Source organism: Girardinichthys multiradiatus, chromosome 17, assembly GCF_021462225.1.
Source record: "Girardinichthys multiradiatus isolate DD_20200921_A chromosome 17, DD_fGirMul_XY1, whole genome shotgun sequence".
Taxonomy (NCBI): Eukaryota; Metazoa; Chordata; class Actinopteri; order Cyprinodontiformes; family Goodeidae; genus Girardinichthys; species Girardinichthys multiradiatus.
Window position 1 is genome coordinate 29417664 of NC_061809.1, and position 16260 is coordinate 29433923.

The window sequence follows — 16260 nt, forward strand, 5'->3', positions numbered from 1 at the left end:
CACCACAATAAATAAACTTAAATTTAAATTAACTATTTACTTTTCTGACTTCACAATGCAGAATATTGTAACAAGTGAAATGTAAAATATCTGTGTTGTATCCCAATACACTGGCCTCCATACTTATATACATAAATCAATAATAACCAATTTAACTAGAATATTTACGTGCTTACCTTGTGGGTTCTCACCCCACATCGAATCTCAAGCAGAAACATGTGAAGCTTTCTTTAATATATTGCAGGAATTCAGTTTACAGGCCAAGTGGTAAACGTACATCTAAGGAACCCCGGCTGACTGCATCCAGCTTTTGACTATGCAGCAATCCCTCCTCCTGTGCAAGCATGTGGCAACAGTGGAGAGAAAGCTCTCCCCCAGGGAGGAAGGAACCCCCAGGATAACAAGGCAGGATGGAACAGGAGATGGATCTTCACCTGCTGTAATGCTAATGCTGTTCTGGTTTGTTAACTGAATAGCATAAGCTCCTATGGCCCAACCTTAACAAAAGGTCAGAAGATATGGATCATGCAATGCGCTTCCTCGGAGTGGGGGTCACTTTCTGTACTATGGGGAGGAGCTCCAATCTTATCCAGAGGAGAGATTGGAGTAGATCTTCTGCTCTATATTGATGGGAGTCACTTGATCTGGTTTAGGCATCTAATGAAGATGGCTTCTAAGCATCTTCCATCTTAGGTTTTCTGGGCACAAAAGGCCCAAAGGCAAACCCAGAACTTTCTGTAGGGTCTCTATCCCAGGAATGTCTGGTTTTCCCTCCTAGACCTGTTACCAGAAACAAAAAACAACCCAATCAGGGCGTGTGGTGGGGGCCTCGGTAGGAGGGCCAGAAACAAGAACAGAGTTCAGGCGGTCGACCAGGAGGTCGTCCCCAGCAGGCACAGAGTTCAGGCGGGCGCCAGGACCTGCAACTAAGAGTCCTGGGCGGTCATCGGCGAAGGCGTGGAGACCGGCGACAAAGACGTGGAGCCCGGCACCGAAAGAGCAGGCGATCAGGATGCTGGCAGCGAGGCCAGAGGAACCCATGAAGCGAGGTGTCTGGTGGTCTGTGGCGTTTCCTGATCCGCGACGGAGACTTGAGTCTGGCGTCCGGCTTGAACCCAGACAGGAACCCTGGAGGCTTGGAGTCAGCTGACTTAGAGTCAGGCTTGGAGTTTGCAGAGCCTGGCGAACCCTCAGAGGCTGAATCAGAGCCTACAGGATCACCGGAGACAGGAACAGAGTCTGGGGAACCCTTGGAGGCAGAAGCGGCACCTAGCGAACCCTTGTCTCTGGGTTCAAAGGCCAGAACGAGGACAAACTGTTCCTTGAACCCCTCATGAACAGGGTTCGACGGCGCTTCTTCCTCGAACTCCACGTCGCAGGGTTCAGAAGCCAGAATGAGGACAAGTTGCTCCTTGAACCCCTGGAAGGCCTGCAGACTAAGAGCAGGAGCTGAGGCATCGCCGAGACCCTCAGTGGCGTGAGCAGAGGCTGAGGCGTCGCCGAGACCCTCAGTGACGTGCGCAGGAGCTGAGGCATCGCCGAGACCCTCAGTGGCGTGAGCAGAGCCTGAGGCATCGACGAGACCCTCAGTGACTTCAGCAGAGGCTGAGGCGTCGTCGAGACCCTCAGTGACTTCAGCCGGGGCGCCTCTCTTACAGCTTCCTCTGCGGCGTGTGGAGGAAGTTAAGGTGGACTTAGGGTCAGGCTGTGGAGTGTCAGGCTGTAGACCTGGTTGAACCGCCTCCCGCTCCATCTGCTCCAGCAGCAGTGGAGACGGTAGAACATCCAGGTCTTTGGGCAGATGCCTCATAGCCTCCTCCATCTGATGCTCAACCCAGCGATCCAAGGCGTCTGCCTTCTGCTTGTACGCGGGTTCCGTGGTTGGCGGAAACATTCTGTTAAGACTTGAGCAACGTAGGACCCCAGAATGCAGACTAGCAGACAGCATGATGATAAGTGCAAAAGATATTTAATAACAAAAAACTCACTCACAGGAGGTGACGGCAAAAACAGACATGGGCAGGTTGGCAAGACAGGCTTGGCATGATGAACAGGTGACATGAACTGAACAACAAGACATGATCTGAGAAATGTTTCTGCGAAGTAAGACAGATTAACTAGGTGCAGGTGAACCGAATAAAGTTGATTAACAAAGAACACAACGTGACTGGAGCAAAACATGGCTTGAACAGAACGCAAATCCAAGGAAACAAACTAATAGAACTATAACTAGAAAAACATGAAACAAAAACATAAACAGGAAAATAATAAACAGAAACATGATTCAAAACTTGAGTTGTGAAGAACATATAAAGAAAAAACCAAAAATCAAACAACCCCAAATCATAACACTGAGCTGCTACTACTGATCTTCGACAACTGACTACATGTTGGCTTTTTGAAGATTTTCGCATTTTCTTTGGGGAATAATGCAACCTTAGCCATGCCTGCCATCCTTGTTCACCAATTTAATTTTAGTTCCACACCTGGAAAGATTTGGGCCTGAAGTTTTGGTGAAGGTTCTATGGTTTTCTATAGATATGCACTCAGCGAACCTTCCTGGTATCCAGGTAACTGTCTCCCAGAGCCCAGGTTGGGATAACTGCTGAACCAAATGCACAGTTGTGGCTGAAATACACCCATATTGAAGAGGAAAGTGTGCTTTTAAATACTGTACTTATTTGCACCACATTCCTGTCAGATTTTCTGGGATTTAAACATCCACACTCCGCTGTGCAACTCTAATTAATGTGAGTGATGGCTTGGCAGAGGCTGAGGTGTTTCGTCGGTTATCTGCTGCCACCATCAACGATTCATGACAAATTACATCCACAACTTGACCAAGATAGATGGAGGTGCAGATAGAAACTGCCTGCAGAGTCTTCAAGGATTTGCACAAAAAAAGAAGGAGAAGGAGAAGAAAACAAGAACATGAAAGAAATAATCAGTGTCGGCTTGTGTTCAGTTTGTAAGTCATAATGTGTTTTCTCTTAATGCTTTAACACTTTGATGTCCTTCCAAGTGTTCTGAGGGGGCATAGAGGCCATGGGGAAGCCAAGAGCTCTGGTCACTCGGGGTTTGCCTATAAACACCGGGGGGCCGTTCCATTTCCTGAGCTCAGGAAACTCACGTTTGAGGAAGCTCTGTGGGTCCAGTTTCTCTCATTTCCCCCTCTGACACCACTCATGGTTTGAGTGCAGGAATGCAGCCAGGGAAGCACATCACTGGTATCCCATGAAGATTTCCTGACTCCGAGGAGTAAGACATCAACACAGCCGAGGCCGACGGAAGAGAAGACGTTAAAATATTATGACTCAGACCTTGAGAGAATAAATCCAAAGCACTTCTCAATCAGCATGTGTGCTCAGTTGCAATTATGCTTCTGAGATACTTCCTAAACTTTAATAAGTGAAAAGAAGAAGGCAGTACGGTGTTAAATACAGCACATGGACCATCTAAGCTGACATAACCCTATTATACACACCAACACAAACCATCACATACACATTCCTGGACACACACACAGTCATTTCCTCAGATGGCCTGTAATCTTACAGGCCTCCATCTCGGCAGCTTAGCCCAGTGGACTGGGGCAGCTGCTGCCAGCTTTCTACCCGGGGTGGGGGGCCTGGAGGGAGGGTGCACAGGGGAGCTGCAGGGCCTGGAGGAGCCCCACATGGATTGTATTTGGGAACCTAAGGCATGAAATGGAATAGGTTTAATCTGTTATCACCTGCAGGGAGTGTCGGGGCCAACCACTGACTGACAGAGCGGCTGAAGGGGTAGCGGTGATGGCGACGGGATGGGGGTGCCCGCTGGTAAATGAAATATCAGCCACTACAGAGGGAGAGTGATATTAGTTTAATTTCTCTGAAGCCCACCTCATCTGCCTCCCTGACTGCCTCTCTTGCTCTCCATCTGTATCTCTCTTCCTCTCATTCAAGATTGAGCAGTCAGTCTGCATGACATTTAGCTTTGCTACATCAACCGTACTATTACTAATAACTTCCCTTTTTGTCCTCAGGACCAATGCAAATTGATGCCAATACACACTTTTGTTGGGATTTATCCGCTTCTCAGCACAAGTATGTATTATACTTCAATCAAATAAAAAAATGTTTGTTATCCAAACCAGTGGATGTGTCCATCTTCTTGGTCATCTTTTGACTTCTTGTGTATATTGAACATAAAAAATAGACGTTGAACGTAACATTGAGAAAAAATTCACAAAGTTGTGCAAATTGCTCAGTTTTTTTGCACATGTTATGCACTGGGAATCCGCTCCATTAAATTTTTTTTTTTTTTTGTGACACTACTGGCCCTTATTGTTTGAACTTTTTAGATGGTAAGCTAACAGGAAAGGGGTGGAGAGAAGGGGAAGACACGTACCAAAGGTTGCCTGGGCGTCGAACCTGTACCGGCTGCATCGAGGACTGGATATGGGTCGCATTTTAACCCCTGCACCACCGCCGGCTCCACTTAGACCAGGCATTCACAATTCTGATTGCTTCAACTGCATGAAGACGTAAACAGGCTCATCAAGTACAGCAGATGCAGAAATTTGCATCAACTAACCAAAGATGAACTGAAAATTAAATATCAGGGTCTAAACAAAAATTGAGGAATTCTTCAAAAGTTTAAAAACGACATTTAACTGTCTCAGGGAGAATTGTTTCTTATTCAAGATATAAACTTTTTTAATGCACCACCACAGATTATAATTTCTCCTTTGAACGATTTATTTAAAAGGCACAAAGTATTGATTCAAGTTAGAGAAATTGAAAAACTTTGCATGAAGTGTACAATCATGTACTTAGTTTGCGATCATCTGTCAGAAAAAAGTGCCATCTTGGCAGTGATTACTCACTAGAGCACCAATTGCACTGGCTTAAATATACATAAATCTTCCCAAACATTGGCTTAAATTCATGGACAAAACCTCCATTACAAGTAGAGAAACTGGGTTCTACTAGACAAGCAGATCTTCTAAGACATGCACAAATGCTTTTGTTATTTTATCGCTATGATTTTATTGGGTTATACTCAAGAACAAAATTTATTTGGGGAAAATATTCTGTGGGCTGACTAGACAAAAGTGGGACTTTATGGAAAATGTGCGTTCTGTTTCATCTACTGTTATCCCTACAGTCAAACACGTGGTGGTAGTGTGATAGTCTGGGTCTGATTTGCTGCGTCAGAACCTGGAGGGGTTACAGTAAATGGAGAAGAAACCATGAATTCTGCTTTCTAACAGAAAAGAAGAACATTAACCAATCATTAGCCTGTGATTATGCAGCAGGACAATGATCCGAAGCACACCGGCAGGTCCAGCAATGAAGGGGGGGATTACTTTTTACACATTAGTTGGGTGAAAGCCCTTTTCCCTAATAAATGAAATATTCATTTAAAAACTGCTTTTTGTAATAATTAGGTTTTATTTGTCTGATATAAGCAGTTGTTTGACGATATAAAATGCTTGTGACAAAAAAGCAAAAAATAAACCCAGTAGAAAAATATAAGGTGCAAATACTTTTCACATTTATCGTTCATTGTGAAAAGATGTTTAGAAACGTTATAATTTTTAATCAGAGTCCAAACTCTGAGGAAGTTCAGTGGAATTAAAATGTTGGTGATTTTAACTTTTAAATCATGTAAATGTCAGGACTTTCTTCTGTGTGTGAGTTGACAGTTTTCTGTGCAGATTTAAGAAAATTACAATCAGGCTGTAGTAGCTAGTTTAACACTGCTGACATCTCTTCAACCGCAGCTTCCTGTGAAAGAACGAGAAAACAGAGAGAGATCAGTTCGCCTCTCAGGGGGCGTCAGAGAGGTTGGAGGGAGGTAGGTCTTTTTTTTCACACTCCTTGAAGTGGCTCGCCTTCTCTGCTACTGTACAGAGCAGAAGACATGAAGGGTGGGAGTGGCTGAGTGAAAACTGATGAACAAACAGAGGGAATGTTGGGAAACGGTGACATAATGAGCTCCTATAAAGGCAGGACCTTCATCTCGCATCACGAACCACAGCACGCCTCAACCTTCAGATAGTTTTAGCTGTTATTACTGGTTTCTTTCTGTTAGACAGCAAACCACATCCCTTTTAATAAGACATTCATGTCTTGCCTGTTTCGTATCTATAAATAGAAACTCATGTTGTGGTTTGTTTGTTTGTTTTTCTAAAACCATGTGTAGATTGCACCACTGGGCGGGGCATCAGCGCGTCTTTCTTCTTCTTTGCGTGCCAAGTTATTTTTCAGGTTAAGGTGATATGGCTCTAAATATAGGTTCTGTTTGGGGGTTGAAGTTCTCACCTACGCATATTCACAAGCTCCCACTGCTCACCCATTCACATATAAAGCTGTGTGTACACACACATGGCAGTACTGTATTCTCACATGCTCTGCTCCACTTTGCCAACAACCCACGCAAACAGATCTGGCACAGCACACGGAAAATATTCCATTTCACACATTTTTGCTCAAGTTTGTTGTTCCTGGCTGTCACTGGGAGGTCTTTTTAAGTTCATAACGCTCCTTAAACGCCAGTTTCTGACTGCAGTCATGATGAAAGATGCACAGCTCCTTAACAAATGTCCAAAATGCACTCAGAAACCTGTTAGTACTTTAATAGCAGGTATTATATATTTTCACACCGTCTTAGAGATGATTGGATAAAACATATTTTGCATGTTTACTTATCTTTAAATTATATTCAACTTTTTTTGTAATTTTGTTTTACACTTATTACATTTTAGAATTTTTAAGATTTTCCTTTTGTTGTTTTTTAGTCAATAAAAACAAATTGGGTTTGAGTCAGTCTGGTTTGGTAGAAAATGTGGTGGAAAATGAGCTCCTAGACATGACGGTCCTGTTTAAATTGCCTTCATAGGCTAATTGCTGAAAATGTACTCATATATTGCTGAAACAGCTGAAACCAACATCGAGTACCCACGTAGTTTTATCGGGGGGTGGGGGGGGATTGTGATTCCAGGCCCATTCAGCACTTATCCAAACCAAGCGCAGCCCATATGGGCGACTATTTATGGGGACATTGTATGCTTCCGGTGCATCCAGGAGTTTACTCAAGAACCTCCCATTTCCTTCTACTGTCCATAAAGTGTGTATTTGGAAATAAATGTGTATATGAGTGTTTGTGTGTCTCTGTGTTGCCCTAGTGATAAACTGGCAACCTGTCCAGGATGTTGACATCCATCTGTACAGATTGGGAAAAGGTTCACGTAGTAAGAAAACATTTATAGATTGGAAAGGTGAAGGAACAATAATTCAGAAATCTGTTCCTGAACTTAATGGGACAGAAATTATTGGATGTCTAAGATTAAAACCACCTGCTGCCTCCAGTCTGACCAGCACATAATAACTCAAGCCACAGACCCATTTAGTCCTCGTTAATGTTTTTAAATCATTTGTCGTCATTTCTATATGGGATCATTTCTAGAAAGGTTTCAGACATGACCCAAATGCTGTAGTTTCTATTCCAGGCCTGTATGTGGCGCTGTAGTGTTGGTGCAGGCATATTCTAAAAGCTGAGAAGAAACAGATATGTTTTTTAAAATGTGCCAGTTGCTGACGAAGAGTTTAGTATTTTTTATTTGAAATCAGTTTCTGAAATGTAATGTTTCAATTTCCGTATAGAGCAGCAGAGCAGGAAGGAAAAACCCTTCTGTTTATCCTGATAACAGCTTCCTTATTTGCTGTTTGATATGCTAAACTAAACTGACATCCTCAGAGCTCCCATTAATACTAAAAGATAACAGACAAGCTTATGTCTTCTGAAAGAAAGGAGGTAGAGAATGACCTTTGTTTGACCTTTCCCTTTGCTTGAATGGAACAACACAGCAGGCCCGCTGTTGTGTTTGCAGTCAAGCATTCCTTTACAACATTTATAACCAAATAATTAGAGGATTAGGTGGTGAAAATGGCTCCTCTGACACCACGGCCAGCTGTACTGTGTACTTTGGCATGTGCCGCTGTGTACCTGTCTGTCTCATTAAGCAAAGTGCAAACAGCTGCAGATCCTGGAAAAACATGGAAACTCAATAAGATAATCTACTTTCATACGCCGTTCTTCCTCTGCGACAAATTACAGAAATCTGCTGTACAGTTTGCTTTGTGTTTGCACAGGCGTTTCGCTTCAGAACTGCAGTGACACATGAGTGGCACCTTGTATTTAGAAGCTGCACAATGGCTCTCCAATGAAACATGGTGAGGGAGAGAGGATGACAGGTAACGAAGCCCGGCAGGTGGGTGGAGGAGGAGGAGTGTGGGTTATGAAGCTCAGTGTCGGTGTGACTGTATGACACACTGTGGTTGGGCGAATGGGTGTCTAGAGTTACAGTTGGATGATGCCGTATCAGTACTGCGTTATCTCCGTCCAGATCATATGAGGAAACCCCAACTGAGAACACAATTAGTCAGTAATTAGATGTGATGCAATACTCTGTCCCATCCACTCAGGAGCCAAATGGAGGCCGTTCCCTTAAACACTGGGAAGGTTGTAGGAGACTGTGGATGTTTTCTTGTCATACCAAGAAATCTGCCAACGGATAAATCAGTCAAGATATCAGGAAAAGGAATTGTGGACCTTCACACATCTGGTCCATCCTATTCCTATGGTTTAGGTAAGAACATCACAGGAATGTCACAAAAAAAGCTAAAATCGTAGTGAAGATAAAGACCCTCATTATGCACAAAGGGACAAGTACTGTCTGGGCTGAAAGGCCACTCAGAGAAGAAGAAGCTATTACTCTAAAAGCAACATTAAAAGCCAGATTACAGCTTGCAGATGCACTCAGGAACAATAAGATTATGCTTTGGAGACATGTCTGGTGGTCTGATCACAAAAAAACTGAAGGTTTATGACTACAGCAAATAATTGAGACTTGGACTTTGGGCAAAAGACTTGACTTGGACTTGTCCTTCAAAGACTGGAGACGTCAATAAAATGGCTACGGTGTGCAGCTTTTATATTTCTATGCAACGATGAAGCTCTAATTCAAAAGTGTGCAGCAAAAACACTTTGAAACACAGATGGATCTATAGAAGCACACTGACCTTTAACCCTTGAGGCACCTTTAGGGGGCCAAACGTGTACTTATTGCTTGTTTTTTTTTTTGGTTTATGATATCGCAGTCAGCTTACAAGGTAAAAAAAAAGTCAATGTTACATTTTTATTATACGTTTATAAGTGGCACCATTTTGTGACATAAGGGTAAAAAGTTTAAGTTCTTGCATTAAACTCTCATTGCTCCAAAAATAGTACTGCAATAAAATCAATGTTGTAATCAATTTTTGACCAAGTCAAAGTTGTAACACCCACATCCAAAATATTCCACTTTAATGTTTTATTTTTGGAAAGTATTGCATATTTAGTCTTTTTTCTATTCCAAAAAAAAAAAAAAAACAACATGTTTTTAATTTCATTTTTATCACATGTTGTGATATGATATGAAATTATAAAAATGTTTTGATTGGAAGATCTGCCTTTGCAGGATTCTGTAGAAGAATTTTCAAAGGGTCAGTTTCACATGAAGGTTCAGTCAATCCATGACAAGATCAGTCAGCTTTTAATAACAGTATATTCCCCTCCCCCAGCTGCACACTGCTGGTAAGCTGACTGAAAGGATGCTCTTAAAATTACAGACAGGCAGACCCGACAAAGGCCTGTTTCAGAGTTATGCCCACTGCATGTTCAGTAGGTAGTAAAACAGGCTGCTATGTTTTCATACTGATAATTGAGGAGCTCTGATGCCAAACAGGAAGTGAAAAGGGAAGTACAGAGCAGCTTAATATTTAAATTAAGGTAAACTGTTAAAGTCTGGCTGGACCAGGAACAAACTCCGGTCTTCAGGAGATCAACATGTGGACCTCCACCAGTAAACCAGTGTGAATTAACCAGTATTAATTCAGTTTCTGTTTATTTATATAGTGTCAATATAAAACATGGCATCTCAGAGCACTTTATAAGTCAGCTCAATCATGCAGATTCCAAGTCAAGTAAAAACTCTCCAGTTAATCCTAACTATCAAACAGTCAGATTCAGTTATTTATTCAAATTGGATAAAAAGTTTTTCTATCTAAGGAAACCCAGCAGATTGCATCCAGTCAGTGACTTGCAGCATTCCCTCCTCCTGGATGAGCATGTAGAGACAGTGGACAGTCACTGGTGTTGACTTTGCAGCAATCCCTCATACTGAGGATGCTGAACAGTTTCTAGATCTTTCTGTTCAGCATTAGTAATTAGTAGAGGTGTAACTAGATGGACAAAAAAGAAATAATAAAGATGAAGATAAGATAAATAATAAAGAAGGTTTAAATCCCTTTGGAGTTATTTTGATATTTAGACAGTCCAGTGTACCAGATGTCCTTGAATGCATCATAAAGGCCCCTCTGGTCAGAGGTACTCCGGTACCAGTTTGTTGCTCTTTCTCATGCCTTGCAGCGTTCTGGACTGGTTGAATGCTGTAGGCAGCTGGATTTGAACTAGGTGATTTTTTTCCAGAACCAGGGATGTTTACAGTCAGTTTGATGTTCAGGTGAGTGAAATAGTTAGTTCAGAACGTACTATTGCTGTTGAAAAATGCTTGGTTGACAAAGTTCTGGTTTGGTCCACTTTCTTTCTCCACTGGAGCTTCACAAGAAACCACCATGCTCCCAAATCGCTGAGTTTAGAGACTGCTGGGAGTCCTCTGTTTTGTTTGGTGTCACATTTTAAAAGGTGCCCCTCAGAACGTTGCACTAAGTTCTGCACAGAAACATTCTGCATGTTTTCAGGTATAAAACAACGCCGTATTTGTTTGGTATGAATACCTGTATCTTTACACCCCTGGTAATTAGAACTTCTGCCGTTGCCTTTATATACCGAATAATCAACATTTAGACTGAAATCTTCCAAACCTTCCCAGCTTGTATGTCATACACCTCTCTTACCACAGCTGGTTATTAGACCTTCCTTTCTGCATGCAAATATTTTCCTTGCCTTGTCTCCACCTCCGAGTTCTTTATACTTTTTAAAAGAAAAACACTACAACCATTTCCTTGATGCTTTTCAAAGAGCTGTGCTGAGAGCTTGATTTATGTCTTCTGGGCCTCATCATGACACCATAGCAGGAGAGCCGAACATAGACAGGGTTCTGACATTCATAGACTTTACGGACAGAATGATTTTGCTAAAAGAGGCTCTCTGAGAAACATGCATAATGTAGGACGTTCTGCCTTGTGTGTCCGTAACCTGAGAATAAAAGGTTGAGGAGCTCACTAGAACGTGAGGATAAAGACATCGATGTATGACAGCTCAGCAATGAGGGCAAGGTGCTGACATGAATGTTTCTCAGCACCTCTTGCCCGCTCTGTTTAGACTGTAAACAAGTCAAAAAGTGTGAGAAAGCATGCTGGCGAGGGGCTCCTATGTTTTGGTTCTCAGGGTTATAATAGCCAATGATGAGCTAGGTAAACTTTAGGAGGTCTGCAGGCATGCAGGTGGCTACAGGAGGAGGAAGGGGGTTATTGGCGCTGAAACGGGCAAACTGGTCAGGCAAGAGCAACAGACATTTGTCGTTTCATTGCAGAACTATGTCAACAGTTACTTCTAAGAAATGTAGAAATGACTGAAATAGACATCAGACTTTCTGTAAGCATCTATAAAACTGAAATTGGTATTTACTGTGTCCTGCTGAGATGCTGAGGAAACAAGAAAAGTTGATGCACTTTAAAGCTGAAATATAAGAGCTGTTTTTGAGTAAAATTAGAGGCAGAAACTAAGTTATTGAGAGCGAAAACAACTGATAAGGTCTAACTCGGCTGTCTGCTTCACACTCTGTAATTATAAAATGACATAATGTCATCATGTCATGGTACATTACTGAACCTCGTTAGCCCATTAAGTCCTGGCAGCCAGAGTGATTAGTCATGGAAAGCCCCGCCCTTTCCTGCACTCCCACTCATTCTGAGAGGAAGCAGGAAGCTGCCTGCATGTCAGTCAACCCCGGACAGGAAGTTCCTGGGAGATGACTACCCTTTAATGCTGCAATTATTCTAACTATTGTTTGGATTGATAATCACGCTCATTATAGAGAGATGGGGGGACAGGAAGGAAGCTGGAAGCTCTAAGGCTTCTCGTTTCAGGCTGCAGCTTGTTCTGTGGAGGTTTGCTGGATGAGGTGATGGGAGGTCCACAGGGAAGTGTGCTACCACTCGGCACATGGGAAAGCTTGTTTGTTGGAAGGGTTTGCATTTGATCTGGGTTTCTCAGAGTAATCATCTGGGCCGGTGCTTCCAGGGAGACGAGCAATTAGGAGAAGCTGGGGTCAGGATGGAACAGCAGTCCAAGATTACTGAAGAGAAACTGGACTTTCCTTGAGATAAAGTGAAACTGAAAATATTTAGAGAGTTGATGTTCTATTTTTTTGTCCTTTATGGGAAACTGTTCTTTGTTAAGAATGTAAAGATTTACACTGGTGATATTTAAATCAGGAAGTGTTGGCTAGAAAAACTTCCGTAAGGTTCTTCTCGTCTCCATCTACCATCTCTGGCATCAGCCTGAGAAAAGTTTGTTTCACTCCTCACTTTCACCTGTGAGATGTTCGAAGGGTTTCTTCCATGTTCAGCCTGTTTCAGGTCATCTGGACTTTGACTAGACCTAAAATCTTCCACGTCTTAATAAGCTATCAATCCTTCTCCTGGAAAGCAGTATTTGGCTAAGACCAAACATGTCCTCTGTTCAAGCATCCAAATAATTCAATACTAGACTCATCTCTCCAAACAACATGATCTCAGAAGTTCTAGTCTTTTTCTTCATCTCTAAAAAACTTCGGTGTGACCTTCATGTTTTTCTTTGAGGGCAAAGTTTCCTGCTTGTTCACCTCCCAGGAAAGTTAAACCTATTAAGTCTCTTTCTGATTGGACAGACATGGACTTTCAAAAACAGTAGCAAGAACCTGCTGTAGCTCTCATGAAGACATTTTAGGGCTTTTGAATACTTCTTTAAGAATCTTGCGGTCTGCTTTGAGGGTGAACTTGCCTGGAAAGTCACCTCTGGTCAATTTGAGTTTTTTTGAGACCTATTTACAGGTCCTTCTCAAAATATTGGCATATTGTGATAAAGTTCATTATTTTCCATAATGTCATGATGAAAATGTAACATTCATATATTTTAGATTCATTGCACACTAACTGAAATATTTCAAGTCTTTTATTGTCTTAATACGGATGATTTTGGCATACAGCTCATGAAAACCCAACATTCCTATCTCACAAAATTAGCATTTCATTAAAAGGGTCTCTAAACGAGCTATGAACCTAATCATCTGAATCAACGAGTTAACTCTAAATACCTGCAAAAGATTCCTGAGGCCTTTAAAACTCCCAGCCTGGTTCATCACTCAAAACCCCAATCATGGGTAAGACTGCCGACCTGACTGCTGTCCAGAAGGCCACTATTGACACCCTCAAGCAAGAGGGTAAGACACAGAAAGAAATTTCTGAACGAATAGGCTGTTCCCAGAGTGCTGTATCAAGGCACCTCAGTGGGAAGTCTGTGGGAAGGAAAAAGTGTGGCAGAAAACGCTGCACAACAAGAAGAGGTGACCGGACCCTGAGGACGATTGTGGAGAAGGGCCGATTCCAGACCTTGGGGGACCTGCGGAAGCAGTGGACTGAGTCTGGAGTAGAAACATCCAGAGCCACCATGCACAGGCGTGTGCAGGAAATGGGCTACAGGTGCCGCATTCCCCAGGTCAAGCCACTTTTGAACCAGAAACAGCAGCAGAAGCGCCTGACCTGGGCTACAGAGAAGCAGCACTGGACTGTTGCTCAGTGGTCCAAAGTACTTTTTTCAGATGAAAGCAAATTCTGCATGTCATTCGGAAATCAAGGTGCCAGAGTCTGGAGGAAGACTGGGGAGAAGGAAATGCCAAAATGCCAGAAGTCCAGTGTCAAGTACCCACAGTCAGTGATGGTCTGGGGTGCCGTGTCAGCTGCTGGTGTTGGTCCACTGTGTTTTATCAAGGGCAGGGTCAATGCAGCTAGCTATCAGGAGATTTTGGAGCACTTCATGCTTCCATCTGCTGAAAAGCTTTATGGAGATGAAGATTTCATTTTTCAGCACGACCTGGCACCTGCTCACAGTGCCAAAACCACTGGTAAATGGTTTACTGACCATGGTATCACTGTGCTCAATTGGCCTGCCAACTCTCCTGACCTGAACCCCATAGAGAATCTGTGGGATATTGTGAAGAGAACGTTGAGAGACTCAAGACCCAACACTCTGGATGAGCTAAAGGCCGCTATCGAAGCATCCTGGGCCTCCATAAGACCTCAGCAGTGCCACAGGCTGATTGCCTCCATGCCACGCCGCATTGAAGCAGTCATTTCTGCCAAAGGATTCCTGACCAAGTGTTGAGTGCATAACTGTACATGATTATTTGAAGGTTGACGTTTATTGTATTAAAAACACTTTTCTTTTATTGGTCGGATGAAATATGCTAATTTTGTGAGATAGGAATTTTGGGTTTTCATGAGCTGTATGCCACAATCATCCTTATTAAGACAATAAAAGACCTGAAATATTTCAGTTAGTGTGCAATGAATCTAAAATATATGAATGTTAAATTTTCATCATGACATTATGGAAAATAATGAACTTTATCACAATATGCTAATATTTTGAGAAGGACCTGTACATCTCTTACCACAATTATAAAGATGCTACAATCTTCTGAAGGTCTCAGACAGTCTACTGTATTTGGATTTTACTGTCTTCAACAATCAGGGACACGCTAACCTCATTCAGGCTGCCTCAGGTTCCAAAATGCCTGCAAAATGCTGAGGAATAATATTCTAGTCATGTCAACCTGATGTTCTTCACACATCCACATCACATATCCAAACAAGCTAAAATGTGATTTTAACAAGAAACCCCCCAAAAAAATTAACAAAATTCAGACAAATGACATTTATCATAGAGAAATATGAAAATGGCACCTGAAACAACATAGTTAAACTGTAAAATCTGTAGGATTTACTATTTGTTGTACTTATTGACCAGGCTATTAGCAACGCAGGGTGGCAAAGATGCATTTTGTTGTGTTTTTGTGATCACCCTGTTCACCCGTAGAGGTTAGATGTCCTCCATATCTTCCTAACTTAATGATACAAACCATCAGAGCTGCAAATCAGCATTTTATTATTGCAATTATCCCCATTTTATGCCTGAGGAAGCCATATTGGATTTTAAGATATTGGGGTTAGTGGAAATTGCTAACTTTCCAAGAATTGTAACTTTGGATGGGTGTTCCTGATGGTCTCCCCAGCATGTAATTCAAAAATTAAGACATCTGACCCAGAACTGGGAAACACAAAAGAAGCAAAGCAGTTAAAAGCAGAACTGCAGAGATGTGAAGGTAACTGAAAACACAGACTACTAAACAGTAAACAAGGCAAATCCGACTGAGAATCTATATAGTCACTGTTAAATCTAAGACAGAATCCATCATAAAAATAGCAAAAAATTGAAACGAAGAAAAAACAGAATATCACTGTATATATTTTATTGGAGGAAAGCAAGTTAATGTTTGCTCTCATTTCTTGCTTTCTGATTAACCAAAAGGATTTTCTTTACTAACTCCTCTGCTGCCAATTAATGACGAAGGTTTCAAATAAACTTTAAACAGGTATTACTGCTTCCTGAGCCAACTTCGTCTTCGCATCCGAGAAAACTGTTGCGTGAGTGAGGATGGAGGAGGGAGGGGGGAATCCCAGGTATCACACCTGCTTATCAATCACATGCTTGTAATGTTTGCATGGTAGCAGGTTGGTAAATGGTCAGGAGCAACTGGTTATTTTCCATTAAAGAGGAGAGATATGCGCTTCTTTACAGAATCAGACTGACTAGTGGAGTTACGGAAAGCTGTATTAAGAAACTGTGTCAGTCTGCAAATAGTTTACACGACATACCGAAGGTTTGGGTGTTCAGTCAGAGGCATGACTCACATTGACTTACTCGCAATCTGTATTTAATGTTAGAGTTGGGATATAAAAATGCTAAAGAAACCTACTTATCCTGATAAAATGTATTAACCATGTTTAATGTGATCTCTTTTGACTCCCGAACCCAACAAATGTTATAATGTTTGCTCAGACAAACATTATGTAGCCAAAATGCCTTAAAAGTACTCAGACCCACATGGAGAGAGTTGCAGAGACATCTAAAGTAGATTATCTGACAACCATAAATCATTTTTGACCAATA

The 16260-nt window shown here is 42.1% G+C and overlaps 1 long non-coding RNA gene across 3 annotated transcripts in view; it reads right to left on the reverse strand.

Moving 5' to 3' along the window:
* Nucleotides 1-2233: 2233 nt before the first annotated feature.
* LOC124882976 overlaps nt 2234-16260 on the reverse strand; it is a 64256-nt gene continuing 50229 nt past the window's right edge. The window contains exons 4-5 of one of the 3 annotated variants that reach the window (XR_007042044.1): nt 4390-4513; nt 2234-3245 (exon numbers count right to left, since the gene is read on the reverse strand). This is a non-coding gene — a long non-coding RNA (uncharacterized LOC124882976). Of the gene's footprint in view, nt 3321-4389; nt 4514-16260 lie in introns of all 3 variants that reach the window. The other 2 variants (XR_007042045.1, XR_007042046.1) reach the window with 2 other exon arrangements.